The sequence below is a fragment of the Sceloporus undulatus genome, chromosome 1 (genome assembly GCF_019175285.1).
Source record: "Sceloporus undulatus isolate JIND9_A2432 ecotype Alabama chromosome 1, SceUnd_v1.1, whole genome shotgun sequence".
Lineage (NCBI taxonomy): Eukaryota > Metazoa > Chordata > Lepidosauria > Squamata > Phrynosomatidae > Sceloporus > Sceloporus undulatus.
This window is the reverse complement of record NC_056522.1, coordinates 330,476,327-330,500,027: the sequence shown is the minus strand read 5'-3', so window position 1 is coordinate 330,500,027 and position 23,701 is coordinate 330,476,327. Positions and strand designations below refer to the sequence as shown.

At 45.6% G+C, this 23,701-nt stretch overlaps 1 long non-coding RNA gene across 1 annotated transcript in view; it reads left to right on the top strand.

Moving 5' to 3' along the window:
• Positions 1–1,410: 1,410 nt before the first annotated feature.
• Positions 1,411–23,701, top strand: part of LOC121919673 — a 218,005-nt gene continuing 195,714 nt past the window's right edge. The window contains exon 1 of the long non-coding RNA XR_006101551.1: positions 1,411–1,743. This is a non-coding gene — a long non-coding RNA (uncharacterized LOC121919673). The remainder of the gene's footprint in view (positions 1,744–23,701) is intronic.

Here is a 23,701-nt window from a genome sequence, read left to right as displayed (position 1 = left end):
AGACGCTCAAGGGTTCACTAGAACAAGGGCGGGTGGACTTCCAGCAATGCCTTTAGCTTGTCAAGCGGAAGAGGGCTTCCTCAGTCAGAGTTTAAAGGCAAGGGCTAGAGTAGAGTAGGGGCTACTAACAGACTCTCCCCTCCTGCCCCTCCCAGAAACAATTTTGGGAAGAATAGCAGGTAAATAGACCTAAGAATGAGAAGCAGTCGCCCTAGTCTTGGTGTCCCTAGGTGCGTAAGGGGAGAGTCCATGCTATTTGCACTCCCCTCTAGGCCCCATCAGAGAGAAGATGGAAGCAGAAGGAAGGAAGGAAGGGGGTAATGGGGGTAGGAGGAGAAAGAGAAGGACAGATGCCAACGAAAAGGCAGGGGACAGAAGGAAGGAAGGGGCAAGGTAGGTACCTACTCAAGTCTGGAGGTACGTACCAACAGCCCTGGGGGCCATTAGCTAGATGGTCCATAGATGGGAGGAGGGGATAGAGAAAAAGAAGGAAAAAAAAGGAGAGAGAGAGAGAGAGAGAGAGATATGAATGAACAGATTGATAGATACATGAAAGGAAGGATACTAAACAGATAAAATGAGAGAAGGAAGGAAGGAAGGAAGGAAGGAAGGAAGGAAGGAAGGGGGAGAAGAAATCTGGACAGATGGATGGATTGGTGGAGGAAGGGAGGGAAAGCAGGCAGGCAGGATGCTAAGCATATATACAAAAAATGAAAGAAGGATGAAAGGGAAGAGAGAGAGAGGGAGAGGGAGAGAATAGAAACCGATGGAAGGAAAGGAAGTCAAAAGGCAAATAGGAGAAGATAAATGAATACAGGGAAGACAGGAAGAAAGGTAATTTCCCTGTATCTATTTAGATACAGGGATATGAGGAAGGAGGGAGGGAAAGAAGGAAGGAAGGAGCGGGCAGATGGATGGCTACAAGGCAGGCAGAAATGCAGGAAACTGGTCAGAAAAAATAGATTTAAAGAGGGGAGCAGAATAAAGTGGCCAGGAAGAAGGACAGAAGGGGAGGGGAGAAAGGTCTCCCTTCCTGATCCCTCTGCCACCCCGAGAGATTTCCTCTCTGCTGTCCAGTAGGTCCGCTGTCTGTCTAGCCAAGGCCGGCGGCGTCCTGAGCAGCAGCCGGGAAGGGCGCTGAGCAATGAGTGCTGATGCGAAGTTTCCCCATTTAGCGTCTGGGAAGCCGTCTTCGTTGGGTTTTGGTTACAGGTTCTACGATTAGGTTTGCGAGAACAGTAGTGAACTAAACTTCCCAGTAAGAGGTCTTCACACCAGGGAAGTGTGACTTTGCCGCCGCGCAGCCCTGCCTCGTCACTCGTTAGGAAGCCGCAGGTTGTCAGCGGCGTCGCCTCTTGGCGCGCGCACACAAACGGGCGCGCGCCTTCACACACACATACACACACACACACACACACACACACACACACGAGCCCCGGAGCTGAAACTAAATTAAGAAAGCACATGATTAAGAGACAAGCGTCTACGGGGCCTGTCATTTCAGCATCCTTCCATCATAACATTGTGGCACAGGGAAAATTTGCTTGAAAACCCTTGCAAGAAAAAAAAATAAAAGAGAGAGGCACAGAGAGAATGAGAGAAAGAATGAGAGAGAGTGCTTGGAGCCTGGCTCCGGATTGCCTTCGGAAGAGGAGGGAGAGGAGAGGTTGGCAAGATCCCAGAGGTCTCCAGGGACTTCTTGGGAAACGCGTATTTACGGATCTCTCGGCCACCAACGAGCAGGTACGTGGGCAAGGAAACTCGTGTGTGTGTGTGCGCGCGTGCGCGCGTGTACGTCTGTCTGTCTGTGGACAAGACATCCCAACTGATCCTTTGGAGAGGTGGGGGGGACAGAGAGGGAAATAACCCAACCCACCCAACTGGATTTCTCTCCATCAGGCTCCGGGGGGAAGTCCTCGTCATGTGCAAGCTGTCTGGAACACGAAGTTCCCACCGGATGACTAATGTTTCAAAGAGGGGGGGTAGGAGGAGGCAGAGGGGGCACAAGTGAGTGTTATGGACGTCTTCCTCTAAGGAAGTGGTGGCATGCCTTCCTTTCGATGGGAGAGTTCCTCTGCCCTTTCAGTCTCCCATGAAAATCAGGGTATGTGTCTCAGAGACCTTGCGATCTTTTCCCTGCAGAGCTTTGCAAGAGTCCATCCCAGGCTCTTCTCCTTTGCTGGACCTGAGCTGCCTCCTCCTTCCGCTCATAAAGGGTCACCCGCTTCTAGGGTTCCCACATCCCACCATTGCAGAAGCAGCGTGTGTGTGTGTGTGTGTGTGTGTGTGTAGGAGAGGAACCCCGAGAAGGGCCCATCTGCCTCGGAGCCTTCTCCCAGCTACGCAGGGGGACTTGGAAGTCTCCTTTCGGGCTTTACTTCCAACGAAGGAGGAGAGAATCGGGGAGTCACTCTCAGCCGTGTTGACAGGCTTCCCAGTTACATAGAGTCCTCTTCAGGAGAGAGTAGGAAGAGAAGGATGGTGGCAACAAAAGAAAATGAACGGATTGAGTTGAAGGAAAGAGAGTGCGGGATCCAAGCTGCGAAGAGACGGAGGCTGCATCCGTCCTGGAGAAACGATCCGGTTTGGCACCGCTTTTAACTGCCACGGCTCCACGCTAGCGATAATAGCATCCTCATCATCACGACCGTTGCCAGAATTCCAGAACAGGGAGCCATGACAGTTAAAATAGTATCAAACCGGATCCTTTCTCCAGGGCGGATGCAGCTGGAGAAACAAGTTTCTTGTGGGAATACGAGGGGGGGGGGATGAAGCAGGAGAAGGAGAAAAGGGTGAAAGCTCGTAACCAATCTTTCTCACCTTTCCCACGGTCAGGGTTACCCCCCATAAATTCCCCGGACTCCTAATGAAACCAAGGAAGAAAGCGTTGGAGCGCCTTCAGAATAACGGGAGCGAGGCCAGAGTATGAATAAATGCCCTTTCCCTCGGGGCTGCGCCTCCTTCCCTTTGCACGTTACTTTAGGATATCCCTCTAATCCCTCAGCATTCAGTAATTCGTTATGCCCTGCAGTTTAAAGCCGAAGAGACATGGCGACGTTTAAAATAACAAATTGCAGCCCTCCTCCAAGTGCATGGTTGGAAAGCCATCTCCTACGGTCGAGATAAACCTCCGCCGGAGAAAAGTTTAGTCTTATTTACACGTGTATTAAGTATTTAGCATTGTTTACATTATTTATTCCTCTTTGTGCGTGCGTGTGTGTGTGTTCCTCTGTTTGCATTTGATCTTATTTCAACCTACAGGGAAACAGGCATTTCAAAGACAGGAAGATTCAGGTTGCCCAATGGTGTAAAACATATTTCATAAACACAGTTCTTTGCCAAAAGAGAGGTGGAAAGTCTAGGAACAACCACCTCTCTTCTTTTACTTCGTCTCTTGCACGCAAGAGCTTCTCAAAGGAGAGGGACATTATGTCGGGAGAGGTATAGTAGAAAAAGAAGGAGGCGGGGGATTGGAAATACCTTCCAGCTCCTAAGTGAAAAGCACCTCTCTCAAGGTCATGCCTTTAAATAAAGGGTGAATTTCCTGGCCAGGAAAACAAAAAGGAAAAAAAAAAAGGTGGAGTCTGCCATCTTATCAACATAGTTACCTCTGGGTCTTATTTCCAAGTAAATGTGTGTAGGCTTAGACTTCACTGTAAATTCAGAAACAGCCCGTCGCTGTTTTTCTCTTAAGTTTTCTATTATCTCTGGGGTACAGAGAACAGAGAAATGCTACTGTTCCTCCTCTTCTCCCCTCCTTCTCCTGTTTAATGATGATGATGATGATGATAAATATAGGGGCACCTTCCACTGAGTCTGCATGAAGCATTCTTTGACAGAGCCCTTAAAGCAGTAGACGTTAGATAAGGAGAAAGGCAGGTTTTAGTTTTCTATTTTCCAAATAGTACCGTAAAATCAAAGAAAAAGTCCAAAACAAAAATCTACTTCCTTTTGAAAGAACAAACGAGATATATGTTTGTTATTGGTACAGGTGACTACTGCCAAAGTAGTATTTCTTTCAATTCAATCCATGCGAGGGTTTCGTTCTTCCTCTTGGGAGTCAATGGCTCTGGTTAGAAGGGCTACAATTTTTGTGCCTAGTTTCGGAACTGCAAGACGAAGCATCCTTTGTCCGTCTAGGTGGCCTGGGTAGTTTGTCCTAAATAAGACCTCGCATCTAGAGGGTTAAGTCTCCTTATTCCTACTAGGAAGGAGAACTAACCTCTCCTCTACCATCCTGGTTTCAGAGCTCCCAGTTAGGAAGCCTGTGTTGCATGTTTCTCAAGAAGGCATAGGGAATGCCAATTTTCCTGGGCCTTGGCTGTGAAGCTCCCAAGCAAGGGGCTCTCCAAGCTCTCCAACCAACGACTCAAACGATTGCAAACCAACAAACTCAACGCTTCAAGGTCTCTCTCTGGCCGTTAACCCCAACTCTGGGGGTCCCATAGGTTCCTTCAGAGGGGCAGCCAGCGAACAAGACATCTTTGTGGGTCTAGAGAAGGAGGAAGAAAGAGGCCAGGAGCTCAAGTGGGCTCTGCTTTTGGGGCCTGTCTAAGGTGGCCTTGCTTTTGTTCTCGATCCCCCTTCTTTGACTGGGATCCAGTTGGGTCGAGGGAGGGACAAGCATCTAGAGGAGGAAAATAAAAATGTACAAATGATTTCTAGACATTTATGTCTGGGTCCCTTCTTTCCTCTGGGAACACTCCTTGGAGAACCTCCACCTCCACAGCTTGATCTTGGCCAAACACCGGCTGATCTCAAAACAAATGCGAGTGCAAGTTAAAAAAATGGGATTATTTTTTTTAAAAGGAAAGGAAATCGTTGTTGCCCAAAAGTTCTCTCTCCCTCTTAATAAAGCTTGCAGATTCCCCCACCCCTCCAGCTTTCCTCCCTCTTGCTACACATATTTTGGCCAACAAAGGACCCAGTCTGTACAGATTTCTCTTCTAAGTGGTTTTCAAAGAAGTAGCCCTGTTAGTCTCTCTCAGCAAAAAAAGGGAGGAAGGGATTGGAAAGAGAGAGAGAGAGAGAGAGAGAGAGAGAAGAAATGTGGCAGCTTCTTTAAAACTAACTGGTTTTATTTTAGCATGAGCTTTCGTGAATGTGAATCCACTTCCTCAGATGCAGTTCAGAGTGATCTTAAGGCCTCAGGGATAAAGGTAGCGAGGTTCAAAGGTAGATTAGCATCTCGACGATAGTAACAGTGATGCAGGTTAAACAAGAAGAGGAGGAAGGAGGACGGGGAGAACCCAAGCTGTTGGGTCTTCTTTTCCAAATGGCAGTACCAATAGCACCTGAACTATGAAACCATTTTATATGATAGGAAATCCACGAAAATGAAGCGAGCCTCTGGGACCGTTTATAGATCTAGTCTGCGTCTTCTCTGCATATTTGTGTTTGTGGGTGTAATGTTTTCAACTTTACGAAATAGTTTCATACTCTGTCCCCTCTCGGTCTTAAAACCTTTCCTAAACCCCATGAGCCTCAAGTGACTTTGCACCCTTTCTGCCTAAAGTAAAAGGGATATTCCCAGTCCTCACGGATTTTCATGGGAGAGATGTGTGCCAGGGCAATCTGGGGCATGTATACTTAGAAATAATTACAATTAGGTGGAGGGGAAACCTATTCCAGGGCAAGTGCGCAGAAGATAATCTAATTCTCCCATGGTAATAAAAAGCTGCAGATAAAGAGATGGTAAAATATGGTCTATTCCTCTGTTCTGTTTTCGTTTTCCCAACTGGGTGGTCGAAGATTTCCTACGTGTAGAAATCCGATGGGTGCTGGCTCTATCTGTCAAAGTCGGAATTAATTTATTTTGAAGTAAATCGGTGGAACTTGCTTGCAAGTCGCAGCATTTAGTCTGCAACTATGGAGAGGGGGTAGCAAAATGAGAGGATTGACCTCTCCAATAAGAATTCTTCCCCCTCCTCCATCGAAATTTTCCTTCCAATTCCTAGTGTTGCAATGACTTAAAACTTTCAAAGTTACGGGGCGTGTGAGTCTGTAGAATCAGTATGTAGAGAGACTGAGACTAATTGAAAGATAGAAGTTGACAACATAAACTTTCTTAGACTGGATTCTACTTCCTCAGATGCATTTAGAAATGCAGTTGAGGCATTCAAAGAAAAGAGGCAGGGAAAGTGGCCAGGGGAAGAAAGACGTGAACCATTTCGCATGATTTCCACTCTATGCAAGGTTAGAAGTTTGAGGACCGAAGGAAATTTTCATTAAGGGATAGGGTTACTATTTGGGAGGGCAGTGCCCTTATTTTGCCTCCCACGTAGTTACTGAACTTTGGCTATTACAAGAGTACGAAGATCTAGAGGTTTTGCTTTCCCCTCTCTACTTCCAACAGAGCCCCGATCCTCCTGAACACATTTATGAGCCAGTAAATCCCGATCAAATTAGAAAGTGTATTTCTGCCTGGTTTCTAATGCAAAGTCGCCCCGAAACTGAGAGTGATGTAAAGTAAAATCTAGGCTTTTAGGAGGAAGGCGTTTTAGGAAAGTGTCAGCCTTCTTTGCAAAACCCTTTGGGCGCCTCAGATTCTCTCAATTGTCTTTAAATCATTGTCCTGAATTACACTTGGTGCTGAAATGACACCTTCGACTGTTGTTGTTTGTTGTTGTGTGCCTTCAAGCTGTTTCTGATTTATGGCGACCCTCAGGCGAAACTATCACAGGGTTTTCTTGGCAGCTTTCTCCAGAGTTGGTTTTCCATCGCCATCCTCTCAAGCTGAGAGTGTGTGACTTGCTCAGGGTCAACCACTGGGCTTCATGGACGAGCTGGGATCCAAATCCTGGCCTCCAGAATCCTACCTAGTCCAACACTGAAACCAATATGCCACGTTGGCTCTTCCAGTGCAGTTATGGGAGACAAAACAAGGGCATTGCCACCCCAAATAAGAACTCTGCGCCCCAAACAACCCCTCCTCCACTCCCAGATCTCTAAGTTAAACTTGAATTGAGAATTTAGAAATGGAGTTTAGGTATCCAAAGCAAAGGGAAAGGCAAAGGGACCGAAAAAATGGAAACAAAATAAATAGAGGAATTCTAGGTGTGAACCATTTTCATAATCTCCTTTTCTGCAAGGCTAGGAATTAGGGGACTGAAGGAACATTTCATTTCACTGAAGGAACATTTGGGAGGCCATGCACTCACTTAAGCTCCCCCTCAACTCCTTCCCTGCATTTTTGGCGTGGGAAACCGTCCATTTCTTAGATGAGGCAACAAAAGAAACACCATTGTGATCAAGTCCCCCACACAAAACCCCCCACAATCACCCTCCTTGCAGGAATTGGTTGCCACTCCTCCAGTCTCAGAACTTGCTCAGGATTTTGCAAAGTGAGGAAGAAGAAGGAAGGGATCTTAATCCTGGTCCAAGAAGCCAAACTCAGGGATGGAGGCAAGCTTGAGCTGGATTTCCGCAGTCCTTCTCAAAGTGGGAAAGGCCAAGTAATCCTCTGACAACCGCGGAGAGTAAGCCTGAGTTTATATATACATCTCCTTGAATGTAGGTTGCAGAAGAAACCGGAATGGAACTTTTATCCCAATAGTTTCGACCATTCTGGAAAGTCGTAATGGAGGCTCCAGCCCTGCGCCCGCAACCTCCCATTCCGACTTCCAAGAATGGTCGAAACTATGGGGATAAAAGTTCCATTCCGGTTTCTTCTGCAACCTACATTCAAGGAGATGTTGGCCTATAGCGAAAGAACGGAGAATAAATGAAGCAGGGTTTTGCCGAAGGTTTTTAATAGCAAGGGAAGCGCAAAGGATAGTACAGCTGGAGAAATAATCTGCCAGTTTTGACCACTTAATGCCATGGTGCCACAAAAAACGAAACCCCGGAACCCATAGCATGGAACCACAGCAGTGAAAGTGCTTCAGGTCCAAAACCACGCGGCGGAACCAGTCCAGTTTGAGACCGCCTTAACTGCGCTGGCTCAATGCTAGAGGCATTCTGGGATATTGTAGTTGTGTGAGAATTTAGCCTTCTCTGTAAGAGAGCTCTGGTGCCACAATAAATTACAATGCCCTAGCGCTGAGCCAGGGCAGTTAAGCGGTCTCGACTGGATTATTTTCTCAGTATGGGGCCAGAGTAACCTCCTAGTACCACGTTCGGGTGTGTAAATCTGTGTGTGATGATAAAGGAGTTTGATCTTGTTTACCTTGGATGGCTTTGCCCCCTCCTCCCCTTTCAGCACAGTCACGAAGAATGGGGCGGGCACAGTGACTTGCTTAGAAATGGTCTGGGTCCTCTGCTCCTTTCAAAAGAAGGACTGGCCTGCTGTTCCTTTCTCTGCTTGGAGACAGTCGAGCCCCTTGCTATAATGGTACCTGCAGCAGCCACTCCGAAAAGAACAGAGGAACAGTATGTAGATAATTAGTGTATTGCTTGGAGGAATGTAATTGGCGTTATATGTTTTCCTGCAGCAGTCTGTGTGGTTTCTACCTCTCCCCCCTGATAAATATATATTTGTTTTTTTAAAAAAGAAGCCCTCAACTGCCTGCCCTCGACACGTTCGTCTGTTTTGAAGTGATGTGAAGAGGAACAAACAAACCCATTAGAAGAGTCACCCCATCTGTATTAGGCGCTCCTAATATTTCTCTTTGAGCCTCTCACCCTGGAGAATACTATATATATATATATCTCACTACAATTTGCCCATAGGGAAAGCGATGCTAGTTTAGAGAACAGAACATAAAAGTGCTTAATTATGTTTTCTGTCTCCAAACTCGTCATCACTTCCCTATGGTGCAAATATTAGTCGATATATGTGTGTGTGTGTGGTGTGTGTATTCTGTGCCCATCTCTCTCTCTCCTACTCTCTCTCGCCTCTATATATAATATATATATGACACACTAAGGTGGTGGCAAGAAATTTCTTATTCATGTTTCTGTCCTCCGAAGTGGCATCACTTTCCTATGGGCAAAATATTAGTCTCTCTCTATATATATTGTGGTGTGTGTTGTTGTGTGTGCTATCTCTTCTCTCCTTCTCTCTCTCTCTCCTCTCTCGTATTTATATAATATATATACACACAAAGATGGTGGCAAGAAGTTCTTAATTATGTTTCTGCTGTCTCCAAACTGGCCATCACTTTCCCTATGGGCAAATATCAGTCGATAAATAAACAGGAGCCATATATGTATGTGTTTGGAGTATATATCTAATATATCCGCATATCTACGTTCGTAATCTAAGCCTATAAAGAGGTGGGATTATTTATTTTATTTTAAAAAAAAAGAGCCCCCTCCCTCTTTTTTCCACCCCTCCCTCTGCCAAACAGGACCGGCTTCTATTATATAAATGTTGGGGAAGTGTGCATCTACTTGCCCCACCCAACAAAATAGGAACGGAGCGGCAATTTCCCAGCGAATGGAATCGCAAAATATGATTTAAAAAAATGAAATGAAATAAGCGCGACAAAGTATAATTCAATCAAATTACCTCAAATTGCTTGGCAAAATCCAGCAGCAGGAACGATCCCATTACTGTCTGTTTTATTAGTGACAAGACATACTCTAAACGGAAAAAAAAGAACACTGGTGAATGTATAATTGGCCGTATCAATGTTAGTGTTGAATAAAAAATGACGGGCACGTTTAACACTTTGGAAACAAAAATGTTCGGGGAGGAAAGGAGAAAGAAGGGATGGAAGAACGAAGGAGGAGAGAGAAGAGGAGGAACGCATCGTGTTTGATGTAAGCAGTGAGGGGTGAAAGGAAAGAAACTATTTTCCCAACAGTTTTATTTGTAACTGGAGCCAACGTGGGGGAGAACCCAACAGAACAGGACACACACTTTTTCGGTTGTTGTCAGTTGTTGTGGTGGAATGGGTGCTTTCCCTCCGCGCCCTTCTGCCTACAGCAGCTCTCGGGGAACACGCGTGGGAAGGCCTGCCTCAATGGCGCGGAAGACACGAGGAGGATTCAAGCACCAATGGCGTGCGGAGAGTAGGGAGAGACACCACTCAGGACGACCCCACTGAGGGACAGCGCCCTCTGTCTCCTGTGCTGCGCTGCTGCAATAGCAACCTAGAAAAGACAAAAAGGGGCTGGCGTTTCGGCTCACGTGGTGAGGAGGCGGCCCTGGTGCCGGAGCTCGCAGCCGACCGCTCTCAAGCATACAGCATGATCTAGATATGCAGACTGAAAACACCGATTGAATGGGAGGAGACTCGAAGCCCCTAGAGATGCCCCAAAGCTACGAAAGAATTACCCTGACCTGCCTCTTGAACCCTACTTTACCTACTTCCATTAGTACGTCTAGGCACTCCGCTGCGCGCTTACCGCTCTCGCCACGCCTCATCGTCCTATCTCTTCTGTCCTTTACCTTCTGCCTTCCTCTAGGCCTCTGTCTCTCCTCCTCCCTCATTATTCTCATCCTCTTCTATCATCACTTTGTTTCCTACTTAGTCTACTTCTCCTCCCCCCCACTCCCACCCGCGACCCCTGGGAAAACCAATCCCGGTAAAGGCCTCTCATCCTCCTCTCTCCCTCCTCCTCTTTGTCTTTCTTCTTCTTCTTCTCTTCTTCTTCTTCTTCTTATTCTTCTCTCTCTCTCTTCTTCTTCTTCTTCTTCTTCCTCCTCCTCCTCCTCCTCCTCCTCCTCCTCCTCGCTCTTTTGTCTTCTTCCTCTTCTTCTTCCTCCTCATCTACCTCCCCTCCCCCATTCACCCGCGCACCCTCCGGGAAGAATCCGGCGCAGGGCTCCTCCTCCTCCTCTGCCGCCTTATCTTTCACTGGAAGCGGCGGCGCGCCCTAAACAAGGATGATCCACAATATTGCTCGGAGTCGCCGGAGTTTGTAACACTTGGCGTGATCTGGGGATCGGCTCGCGAGAGGGTCCCCGCCCGGGTCGGGGCCAGCGGAGCGGCCACAGTTGTCTACAGCAGCAGCAGCAGCGACAGCCGGGAGGAGGGGAAAGAGGAAAGAGTGGGAGAAAGAAAGAAGAGAAAGAGAGAGAATATGAACGCCTCGGAGAGGAGTGTGGAGTGAGAGGGAAGTCAGACCGCCCAGAGGCGAGTTTAAAAACAGAGCCACAGATGACATATCAAATATCTCATATATTCATCTGGATTTCTTGTATGGGAGCCAATGTCGGGAGTGGTTTGAGTCTGGGGCCAGGGTCTGAGTCCAGCTCGCACGCCACTGGAAACCCACTGGGTGACCCTGGTAGATCCACACTCTCTCAGCCTCGCCAGGAGGCCATGGCAAACCTCCTCGAACAAATCTTGCCAGAAAACCCCAGAAGAGTTCCCCTTCGGGCCGCCATAAGTCAGAAGCGACTTGAAGGCACACAACGACAGCAAATATCATTAAATATCTATAACCCACACCTATAATTCATGCATTCATACAAACTGCAGTGGTCCCCAAACTGTTCCTTTAAGGATTTTGGGACTTCAGCTCCCAGAAGCCCAGCCATGTTGGCCAATAGTCTGGGATTCTGGGAGCTGAAGTCCAAACTCCTTAAAGGGCACACGTTTGGGTACCACTGATATATAGTATCATACTATATGATATTGCACACTATATGATAACGATCATATATGTGTGTGTTCTATCATCTATTCATATAGATATAGATATAGACATAGATTGGAAAACCACTGGGTGACCCTGGCACGTACCACCTCTCTCAGCCTCAGAGGCCAACCTCCTCTCGACAAATCCTGCCAAGAAACCCCAGGATTGCTTGTTTCAGGAACGTCTTCAAGTCGTTCTGATTTAACAATTCCGAGAATCCCATAGCATGGAGCCTGGCGGTTAAAGCGGTGTCAAACCGGATTTTTCCTCCAGTGCGGATGCAGAATAAGAGTGGATTTCTTTTTCATCGCCAATTCCTGTGCGACCTGTGACAACAACCATAGGCAACATCTCCCGCCCGAATATGTCCACTAAATGTTCCGTGTTTTGAATATTGAGCTACTCGGAAATAGAGCGAGATTAAGTATTTTTTATTAATAAAATTAATTGTTTGGAGTGATGGCTAACTATATGGGGAACCTTCCGTTCCTGGAAAAAAACCCCATGCCTTCCCTAATCTTGAAAAAAACCAAATTCTTGGAAGTGAAAACTGGGAATCTTCTAGTGTTCCTAAATCCCAATAGTAACAGCAATTGAACTTTTCATAGATTCTTTATGGACACTTCTAACGGAACGCAGTCCAAGCCAAAAGCATCGTTTCACTCGTATTTCCTCCCTCCGACTTTTCTCGTTTTGCAAATCGGACAGATTGTTGGATCTGGGTTGCGCTTCTGCTACGATCACGTCGCAAACCTCCCGGATTCGAGTCCAGTGGGGCGGATTTACGACCCTCCTGAAAAAGTGTGAAATCGAAATGACCAAGGCGTGTCATCTTGAGATGGAGCAAGCTTGTTTTCTGCTGCTCCAGAGAATAGGATGCATAACAATGGATTCAAGGTACAGGAAAAAGAGATTCACCTCAACATTAGAAGGAACTTCCTGACAGTAAGAGCGACAGTGGAACACACTCCCTCGGGTGTGTGAGTCTCCTTTCTTAGAGGTCTTTAAACAGAGGCTGGATGGCCATCTGTCGGGGATGCTTTGATTGAGGTTCCTGCATGGCAGAAGGGGGGTTGGACTGGGTGGCCCTTGATGTATCTCCTGTGATTCCATAACTCTGTGATCTACGAGCTTCTTTCTGTTAGTCTCAAAGGTGCTACAAGCCCTCTCTCCATACTGTTCTACAGACTAACCACGGCCTCTTATCTTGGATTCTACTAAAAATATATAAAGGCCATGTTTCGTATGAGGACCTTTGGATTTCCTCCGGACGGAAGGCTGAAATGGAGGACAGGTCCTGGAAATGGAAGGCCAGTCTGGTCACCCTGGACAAGACCACCCCCCTCCCCAGAACATGTCCTGGGGAAGTGATAAATCCCTCTCTGCCTTTTCTTTTCGGGATCCCAGTCGTTTGGGGAAGGAAGGTGTTGAAGTATTAGCATCATGCTTGTGTGTAAGCTCTATGTTTCCTTGAGTAGGGATGGTGTCTTCCACACAGGAACACCGATGCCACAGCTCTAGGGTCCTTTGGTCAGTGTGAATGTTAGAAGGTCCCTTCCCAACCCCTCCCTTTATGGGGCGGCCAATAAACTTTATTGTCTTTTGTCCAGTCTCTTTTCCTTTCTGCTCTCACCAAGCCTGGACGCAGAAACCAGGCTGTGTCCTAAAGATGTTTTTCCTTCTTACTCACACACATGAGAGAGTCAGCTCTAGGGCTCTTCTTCCAAGTAGGTTTTCTCTATTGGGTGGTCATTTTTGTAGAACCTAGATGCAACAATAATAAGTTTCTTTTTACTACCCAAGATATCCTGTTTATTGTTCACAAGCTCAGATCTAGTTTGTGAAGTCGAAGGCTAGTGTTGTGTTGTTTTTTTTGGGGGGGGGTTGGGCTCAACAGTATCTGTGGTTGACATCTTCAAGAGAAGATGCCAGCCACAGCTGTTGGTGGAAACATTGGAATAAACTTTTAGAACATGGCCACAGAGCCTGAAAAACCCACAAAAAACGATCAGGTCTAGTTTTTTTACCAAAGACCTATGGAGTACACGTTTATTGCTGTGTTGCTGCTGCTAAACTAATTTAACCCCAAATAACCAAGAGCCTATTCTAACCAAAAGGAGGATGGAGGGTGCAGGGAGGGGGTGTCTGACCACGAAGTCTCCCTTTTCCCCCCTTTTTTCTTTTAACGAGCTGGTGCCTCTTCGTTCCCCGCCGGCATTTCAGGCCCCGCAGCTGTGAGGCCTGGCCCCTACGTGTTCGGCTGCTAATGTCGGGCCATTTAACGCCGCGGCAAACGCCAACAAAAACGGTCCCTTGGTCCTTGGAGGCTTTCCCAGGGCCAAGGGCCAAAGAGCCCCAAGCCATGGGGAGGCGAGGAGCGGAGGAATGGGGAGATGGAAAAAGCACCCCCCACCCCTCCTTCCCCTGCCATGCCTCTCAGCCTCCCTTCCTATGAACCGTGGCAGCTAAAGTGGTGTCAAACTGGATTATTAAAGGGGTGTCCAACAGCCTTAGTCTCAAACGTGCCACAGATCCTTGGATACTGAATGGGAATGCCATACTCTGCAGCCGATGGTGTTCTCTCTTCTTCTTCTTCTTCTTCTTCTTCTTCTTCTCTTCTTCTTCTTCTTCTTTCTTCTTCTTTTGCTAGTTTCTGTCCCAACTTCTTGCCTTTGCAAGGCACTCAGCGAGGAAGGGAAGGCAGGACCTGGGCTTTCTTATTGTTTGGGGGTCTGCACAGCCCTCTCTTCTGTTGAGAGAACGGCTCCGTTTTCTTGGTTTTTGGGAACCAAGCCTCACTCCGGAGGAAGGCTTGAGGATGACTCAGTGGGACTTGTATGTCTGTGTTTGACTGTGGCCACCCTCCCTGGGGTTTCCTTGGCCAGATCGGTTGAGAGGAATTTTGCCAGGGCCTTCCCTTGAAGCTGAGAGAGTGTGACTTGACCAGGCACCCAGGGGCTTTCCCATGGCCCAGCTGGGAACTGAACCCTGGACCTCCAGAATCTGTCCCAACACTCAAAGCACACACACCACGCGGGCTTGCTTTGGAGTAATTATGGGTAGGCTTTCTTTATGGAAGAGAGCCAGATGCTTATTATTATATTTTATTATTATTATTATTATTATTCCCTCCCGTGTCTTGTTTTTTATTTTGAATAACAATATGGAATAGACGCCCCTCTATCTCCTCCTCTCCCTCACCCTCCTCCTTCATACTGTCTAGATCAAGGGAAGTAAATAGTGCCACTCTGTTCTTTTTGGTCAGGCCCCACCTGGAATACTGTGTCCAGTTCTGGGCACAACAATTCAACAGGTATAGTATATCTTGATTTCAGTAAGGCCTTGCACAAGGTTTCCCATGACATACTTGCAAACAAGCTGGTAAAATGGGGCTAGACAATGGAACTGTTAAATGGATCTGTAATTGGTTGACGGCCGAACCCAAAGGGTGCCCAACAATGGCTCCTTTTCATCCTGGAGAAAAGTGACCAGTGGGGTCCCACAGGACTCTGTCCTGGGCCCAGTGCTATCAACATCTTTATCAATGACCTGGCTGACAGAATTGGGAGCATACTTATCAATTTGCAGATGACACCAAATTAGGGGGAATAGCTAATAGCCCAGAAGACAGGATCAAGTTCAAAATGACTTGATAGATCGATAGAAGCTGGGCCAAAGCTAACAAATGGAAATTCAACACAAAGAAATGTAAGGTATTGCACTTAGGGCGGAAAATAAAATGCACAGATACTGTATAGGATGGGTGACACCTGGCTGAATGAAACTACGTGTGAAAGGGATCTAGGAGTCCAAGTGGACCCACAGTTGAACATGAGTGAACAGTGCTGATGCGGCAGCTAAACGGCCAATGCTATTTTAGGCTGCATCAATAAAAGTATGTGTCTAGATCAAGAGAAGTAATAGTGCCACTGTATTCTGCTCTGGTCAGGCCCCACCTAGAATATTGTGTCCAGTTCTGGGCACCACAATTCAGAAAGGACATTGAGAAACTGGAGCGTGTCCAAAGGAGGGCAACAAAATGGTGAAGGGTCTGGAAACCATGCCCTATGAGGAACGACTTGGGAGCTGGGGATGTTTAGCCTGGAGAAAAGAAGGTTAAGAGGGGATTGATAGCCCTATTTAATATTTGGAAAGATGTCATATGAGGAGGGAGCAAGCTTGTTTTCTGCTGCTCCAGAGAACAGGACCCGGAACAATGGATGCAAGCTGCAGGAAAAGAGATTCCACCTGAACATTAGAGACTTCCTGACAGTAAGGGTGTTCGACAGTGGAATGCACTCCCTCGGAGGGTGATAGAGTCTCCTCCTTGGAGGTCTTTAACAGAGGCTGGATGGCCATCTGTCAGGGCGATGCTTTGATTTGGATTCCTGCATTGCGCGGGGTTGGACTGGATGGCCCTAGTGGTCTCTTCCAACTCTATGATTCTATGATTCTATTGTTGAGAACTGGAACATGTTAAGGAGGGCCACCAAAATGGTGAAGGGTCTGGACACCATACTCTATGAGGAACGATGTTTAGCCTGGAGAAGAGAAGTTAAGAGGTGATATGATAGCCCTGTTTAATAATATTAATATAATAATAATAATAATAATAATAATTGAGGGATGTCATATTGAGGAAGGAGCAAGCTTGTTTTCTGCTGCTCCAGAGAATAGGATCTGGAACAATGGATGCAGCTACAGGAAAAGAGATTCCACCTCAACATTAGGAGGAACTTCCTGACCGTAAGGAACACACTTCCTTGAGTGTAGTCTCCCCCTTGGAGGTCTTCAAACCGAGGCTGGATGCCCATCTGTCGGGATGCTTTGACTGAGAGTTCCTGCTGGCAGAATGGGGTTGGACTGGATGGTCCTTCTCGGTCTCTTCCAACTCTAATTCTTCCCAATTTCCAATTCTTCTTCTTCCTCTTCTTCAGCAGTTACCTGATGGAAAGAGCCAACTAGCACAATTCTTGCATCACACAGGAAAAAAAACCCTCTGGCTCCCCCCCGTGCCTCCTCTCTCCCCCCTCCCCATGATAGCGCGATCTGTTTCAAATCAATGCTTTGGAGGAAAGAAGAGTGAAGAACCACGCGAAAGTGAGCCTTTTTTACAACTTGGCTAAGTTAGAGCAGGACTCATTCGAATCACCAGCGACATCTAGTGGCCGAAAGGCCCTGTCAGCATTGTGGCTCGAACTTTCTCGGGTAGGTTGAAGGCAGAAAAATCTCATCCAGACTTCCTTGTGCAAGTACCGCCATAGAAATAATTACATTGCATCTGAGGAAGGAGACTTCAGGTTTCATCCACACTGCAGAAATAATGCAGTTTGACACTGTTTTAACTACCATGGATCCATCCTGTCTTCTTCTTCTTCTTCTTCTTCTTCTTCTTGGTTTTACTTCATGAACAAAGATTCAGGAAGGACTCATCCATGCTTTTTACAAGCGCATGAAGTTGGATGTATCCTTCAAGCCTGTGCAATTGATTTTTCTGGTGAAGCACAGCGTGCACAGAACTGGCCTCACCCTTTAAACCAGAGGTTGGACTGCTGAGGCCTTGACAAGCATGGATGGTGGCAGCGATCCATCCTGTGGAATTCTGGGATTTGTAGTTTGTTTTGGCCCCAGAACTCTTGGAGAGAGAAGGCTAAATAGCTCACAAAACTACATACCACAGAATTCCATAGGATGGAGCCATGGCCCTGTCACTGTGTTACCAACTTCTTCCTTTCTCTCACTTAGGCTGTATCTGCACTGCAGAGATAATCTAGTTTGACACTACTATGATTGTCATGGCTCAATGTTATGGACTCTGGGAGTTGTAGTTTATAATAATAATAATAATAATAATAATAATAATATATGTATTCATTTATAGTTTGTTGTGGCACCTGAGTTCTCTGACAAAGAAGGCTTAATGTTTTGCAAAAATACAGTTCACAGAATTCCACAGTGTTGAATCATAGCAGCTAAAGTGCTGTTAAACTGGATTATTAAAGTGGTGTCCATCAGCCTTAGTCTCAAAGGTGCTACAAGATCTCTTGGTATACTAATGTTCCAGACTGACACAGCCATGCCTATGAATTCTACCCCACTGAACTGGCTTAGGCCTTCATCATAGGGCTGTTTTGTCAGCCCACCATTTTATTTTACTTCATTTATATGCCACCTTTCTCCCAGAGTGTGACCCAAGGCAGCTTCCAGAAATAAGAAATTAGAAAAATATATAATATATATATATTTAAAAAGAGCAATTAAAATCCCAACGTTAAATGGTATAAAATCAAATTACATTTCCATGGGAATAGGTCTTTCCTCCATCCAACTCCATAAGAGAATTCCATAGAATTGGCCCAGAACTTTAACAAGGGAGAGAGAAGATGAGGTTACTCTGAATTCTATCCTCATCCTTTTTTCTGGATATGTTTTTTCTGGACAGAGTGGATGTTTGACCTTGCAGTTTGGGAGGAGAGTGGTAATAGCACAAAGATGTCCCCATTTCTTTTAAGAAGAGAGCCCTCCTCTCCCAACATAGTCTTAAAAAAAATAACACACAACTCCTTTGGCCACCAACAATTTGAAATTTACCAAAAAGGTGGAGAATTGATTGGAAAAGAGGTCATAGAACAAATATTCAGAGAAATTGAGAGTGCTAGATCAGTGTATAGGGAGACCAAATTTCAGGTCAGCCACAGAAAGCCATTGGAGAACCTTTGACAAGTCTCAATGGCAAACCCCTCTGAAAAAAACTTTCCAAGAAAACCCAATAATAGGTTCACCTTGTTGTTGTTGTTGTTGTTGTTGTTGTTGTGTGCTTTCAAGTCAATGGTGACTTATGGCAACCCTAAGGCATGCTTTTTTTCTTGGCAAGTTTCTTCAAAGGGGGGTTGCCATTGCCATCTTCTGAGGCTGAGATAGTGTGACTTGCCTAATGTCACCCATTGGGTTTATATGGCTGAGTTGGGAATCGAACCCTGGTCTCCAGAGTCATAGTCCAATGTTCAAACCACTACACCATGCTGATTCCATGTTCACCTTAGGGTCAGAAATGGCTTGAAGGCACACAACAAGTGTCATAAGACAGAAATGAATTGAAGACATACAACAACAACAACAACAATTCAGATGACGGAGATACTTTGCACATATGAATGTGTGGTCACAGGTTCAGTACCACCTATGGAACTTTCCTGTCACCAGTGTACTTTTCAAAATCTTTTGTGAGATTAGAATTTAGCACCTTGGATGGTTCCTTTGGACTAAAACCAGGAATGGATTCATCACATCCCCCCACCAGCCCTGACCCAGAGACATGACAGTGAGAGAACCAAGGATGACCTCCATGTACGAGGTGGGATTGCTCTTCTTCTCCTCTTGATGTTGCTGCCATCCACTGATGGCCAGGTGTGTGTTGTGTATGTGTGAACCTGCCCACAAATGAAGAGCAATAAAAAGACAAATAGAACATGTTTTGTCCTGCTTTGTGTTAGGCAAAACCCACTGGAGTCAGTGGGACTTATGTCCACATGGTTAGATGCTGGGAGGAGGCTGAGCGGATGCAATGGGCTGAGGAACTTTTTCTTATTGACTAGAAATGTGTCAGTTCTTGATGCACAGCTTTTCCTTCACAATGAAGCAAGGATTTTTCTGACATGGTTAAAGTGCCTGTTCTTTAGTGAAGCAAGCTAACAGAAACTGCTCTCCTTGCCTCTATAACAGATGTCAGTAAAAGTGTTCCAACAACATAGGTCATCCTCACAAGTCAGCAGAAGTTCCTTCAGTCAATAGATTCAATAAAGCCTGAACCTGAGTTGGTGCTGTTGGTAGTCTTAGTAGGAACAATAAGGACATATCCTGGTTTCGCCTCTAGTTTCTGGCAGGAGGGAGGTATTTGAGTTTTATGGGGACATAGTTTATTTTTTTAGGTGTTTTACTTGGTTTCCACATTAGAGTCTTTGCAGAAATAAAGAAGTTTGACACCATTTTAACTTCCATGGCTCACTGCTATGGAATCCTGGAATTTGTAGTTTGTTGGGGCACCAGAGCTCTCTGACAGGGAAGGCTAAGTATCTCACAAAACTACAAATCCCAGAATCCCAGAACACAGTTAAAGTCATTCAAATTGCTTTATTTCTTCAGTACGGACACATTCTTAGGGAAGTCTAAATTAAAATAAATTATTTTGAGTTTAATGTTTCTTTACTTTTAGGTAAAAGTGCATTCAGTGGAGGTTGATATACAACTCCTATGACTGTCTAGTGTAGGCATACTTCTGGAGATGTATACAGCCTAGAACCATCACCACAACAAAGCTATGGGCTCCAAGGCCAACTTTCTAAGCTAATCTGCCCCTCCTTGGTGCCCTTCAGATGTGTCAGACTACAGCTCTTATAAGCATGGGCTATGCTTAGTGCCACCATAAGAACCATCATGGTGTAGTGGTTTCAGTGTTGGACTAGAATTCCAGGAAACCAGGGTTCAAATCCATGTTCAGCCATGGAAACCCATTGAGTGACCTTGAGCAAGTCACACTCTATCAGTGTAAGAGGAAGGTGGTGACAAACCACTTCTGAACAAACCCTGGTAAGAAAAGCCCATGATAGGTTGGCTTAGGATCACAGTAATTACTTGAAGCCACACAGAAACAACAAACAACCTTGGGCATTAAGCAAGATTTTGCCAGCTACTGTATGGAGGGGACAGAGTTCTTAATGAAAATCCAGGGGTCAAGGTGGGTAAAGAAAAGGAAAGAGCAGATCAATGGCAGTGGGAGGAAAATTGGGTGAGACCATAGACCTCCTCTTATTTGCCTTATATAGATGCTTAATACATTCCTAGGCGGGTTACAAACCGCCATAAAGTACGCGCTCCGTGCGTACTAGGGTTAGGAAGGGCCGTATTAGGGTTAGGAAGGTTCTTACCTTCCTGACAGTCCTTCCTCCCAGTACGCGCGGAGCGCGTACTTTTTCGCGGCGCCCATCCACATGGGCGCCGCCATTTTGACGTACTAGACGCTGTGCGTCCAGACGTGTCGCGGCGGAAGTGACATCGCGAGGGCGCACTCCACCCCTCGCGTCGCCACTTCCGCGTTCCAAAAAGGAGCGGCATTTCGCCGCTCCTTTTTTGCTGCGCAGGGAAGCCTCGCGGTCTGGCAGCTGGGGCTTCCCGACGCAGCGAATGGCGGCGGCGGGAAAACGGCCCCTTGAGGGCCGTTTGTAACCCGCCTTAGTTTGGCAGCTGTGGTTTATATGTCAGCAGGGTGGATAATGTGTTACAGATTTTAGTGTAAAAGAGCTATCCAAGTAGGTCTAGCACCAAGGTTCAGCATCCAAGATGCTGATCCAGCATGGATAGTACTTTTAAAGTTCAGTCTGAAACACAAAGTGGAGAATCACTGTCCCATTGACATGAACATAAACAGTTGGTGAAGGGCATAGCCAACAAGTGGTTTTGCAACATCTTAGCAACCAGATCAGTCAAATGATTTTGCTCATCCACAATAAAGATATAAGTTGCATTTCAAAAATGCAACCGGTTCAGATGACACCTTTCTGTGATACCCTATGTAAGATAGGGGTTGGGTCTTTTAAGACCATAACCACTGCATCAGTACAGTACTTAAGAAAGAGACAGAGAGAAAGGGAGTGAGGATTATAAAACAAACGTTCCAGTTTGAAACATAAGCACAAGTGAAGTGCTTGAGAATGCAGAGGGAGGGCAGGATTTCTTCATAAAGTACTGTATAATCCAAATTTTAGGTAGCATTTTCAAAAAAAGACCTCAAGGATGGGAAATGTGCACATTCTGACCAAAGTGTTATAAGAAAGGTACACATTCTGACTAGCTGTTGTACAACACCTGAAATTTTCTTTAAAGAGAGTTCAGAAACAGCAACTGGTACAGATTCATCATTTGTCTGTTCCATCATTATCTCATATTCGTTAGGAGCCAGAGAATCATACCATGATTGTATCTTCATTTTAAAGTGCTGATATTGCCATGCATGGATGTATGAGCTGGACAATTAAGAAAATGGATGAAACCAAATTCATTAGAGATGTGGTGCTGGAAAAGAGTGACGAGGATACCATGGACAGATGGGTCTTAGAACAGATCAGGCCTGAGATCTCCCTGGAAGTCAAGATAATTAAGCTGAGGCTGTCATACTTTGGCCACATCATGAGAGTACACAACTCGTTAGAAAAGACCATAATGCTAGGGAAGGAGCAGGGAAGGAGAAAGAGAGGAAGACTAAATGCTAGCTGGATAGCATTAAGAAGATTATGGGCATGAATCTGCAAGAACTAAGACAAGTTGTGGAAAATAGGGAGTCTTGGAGATGTCTCATCCACAGCATCACCATGAATTGAGATTAATAACAACAAATTAATTTTTAAGTCATGTAAAGTATTTGGGATTAAGTTATTTCAAGAACTGCCTGCACTGATGACTAATCTTTCCATCCTTGGCTTCCAATGCCTTGCTCTCATGTCTGTTCTCAGAATCTCATGCCTGGAGGCCACTAGATACAGGGCTTTTTTGATTTAACCAACACAAGGGGGAGCGATCCGATCTAATCACAAACTTTCTTCCCCATAAGTATGGCTTAAGCCTGTTTACAGCCCACACTATAGCCAGGCATCCCTTTTCTATTGTGGCTAAGTGTCTTTCTCCGGGGAGGATTTTTTTACTTAAATATAAGATCGGATGGATCTGACCCTCTTTCCCATCTTGGCTTAACACTGCACCCAGTCCAACATTAGAGGCATCCGTAGTAACTATTAAAGGCTTGGTGTAATCTGGAGCCATCAGAAATGGAGCTGTGGTCATCAGGTGCTTTAATTCTGTGAATGCACTATCACATCTTTCTGACCAGAGGACTTTAGCAGGCTTGTCCTTTTTGGTTAAATTGGATAATGGGCTGGCAATACTGCTGAAATTAGGAATAAACTTCCTATAGTATCCTCCTAATCTCAGGAATGACTGCACACCTTTTTTTTGAAGTAGGGACAGGCCAATTAACTATAGCTTCCAGTTTAGAAGTTTCTGCCTTGATGGTTCCGCCACCTACAATATAGCCTAAATATCGGCTTTCTCTTTTTTCTATGTGACACTTCAAAATTTTGATGGTCATTCCACTCTCTTTAAGTCTCTCCAGTACTTTAGTGAGATGTCGGATATGTTCCCCCCAGGAATTACGGAAGATCCCAATGTCATCAATGTAGGCTACCACACAATACTTTAACCCTGTTAAGATGTTGTCCACCAACCTTTGAAAGGTGGAGGGTGCATTCTTTAAACCAAATGGCAACACTGTAAATTCATACAATCTCCTATGTGTAACAAAGGCAGTTTTTATCTGGTCTTTAGGACACATAGGCACTTGCCAATATCCCTTAGTCAAATCCAGTGTGGTGATATACTGAGCCCTTTCCATCTTTTCAATTAGATCCTCAGATCTGGGCATAGGATAGGCGTCAGTTTGGGTGATTTTATTTAACCGCCTATAATCCACACAAAACCTAATAGTATGTTTGGGTTTCTCCACCAAAACTACCGGAAATGCCCAAGGACTCTGCGATGGCACAATAATCCTCATCATTAGCATTGTATCAATTTCATCACTTATGCTATCTGCCAATGGACCAGTAACATGGTACAGGGAAGTAGCAATAGGAGTTGTTTCTCCCGTATTGATATGATGAACTATCCCATTTATTCTTCCTGGTAAATCTGAGAAGATGCTTTTAAACTCAGTTAACACCTGTATTACTTCCTCTCATTGCTGGGGAGTGAGAGAAGGGTCAAGAGTAATCTCTTGTATCTTTTCTTTTTCCCCATTTTCCTGTCTCCAACTGCGAATGGCAATCACATCATTTCCCATCTCTTTGACAGTGTATAACACTAAATTTTCTCTCCTGTGATAGGGCTTCAACATATTTACATGTACAAACTTACACCCCATATCATCCCCCAAGTCCACTGTATAATTTACGTTGTTGATCTTTTCTGTCACTTGAACTGGTCCGGTCCATGCATATTGAATTTGGTTTCTTCTCATTGGTCGCAGGAGTAAAACTTCATCTCCCGGCAGAAACACTCTAACTCGGGCCTTTTTATCATACCAAGTCTTCTGTCGACATTGAGCCATCTTTAAGTTTTCCCC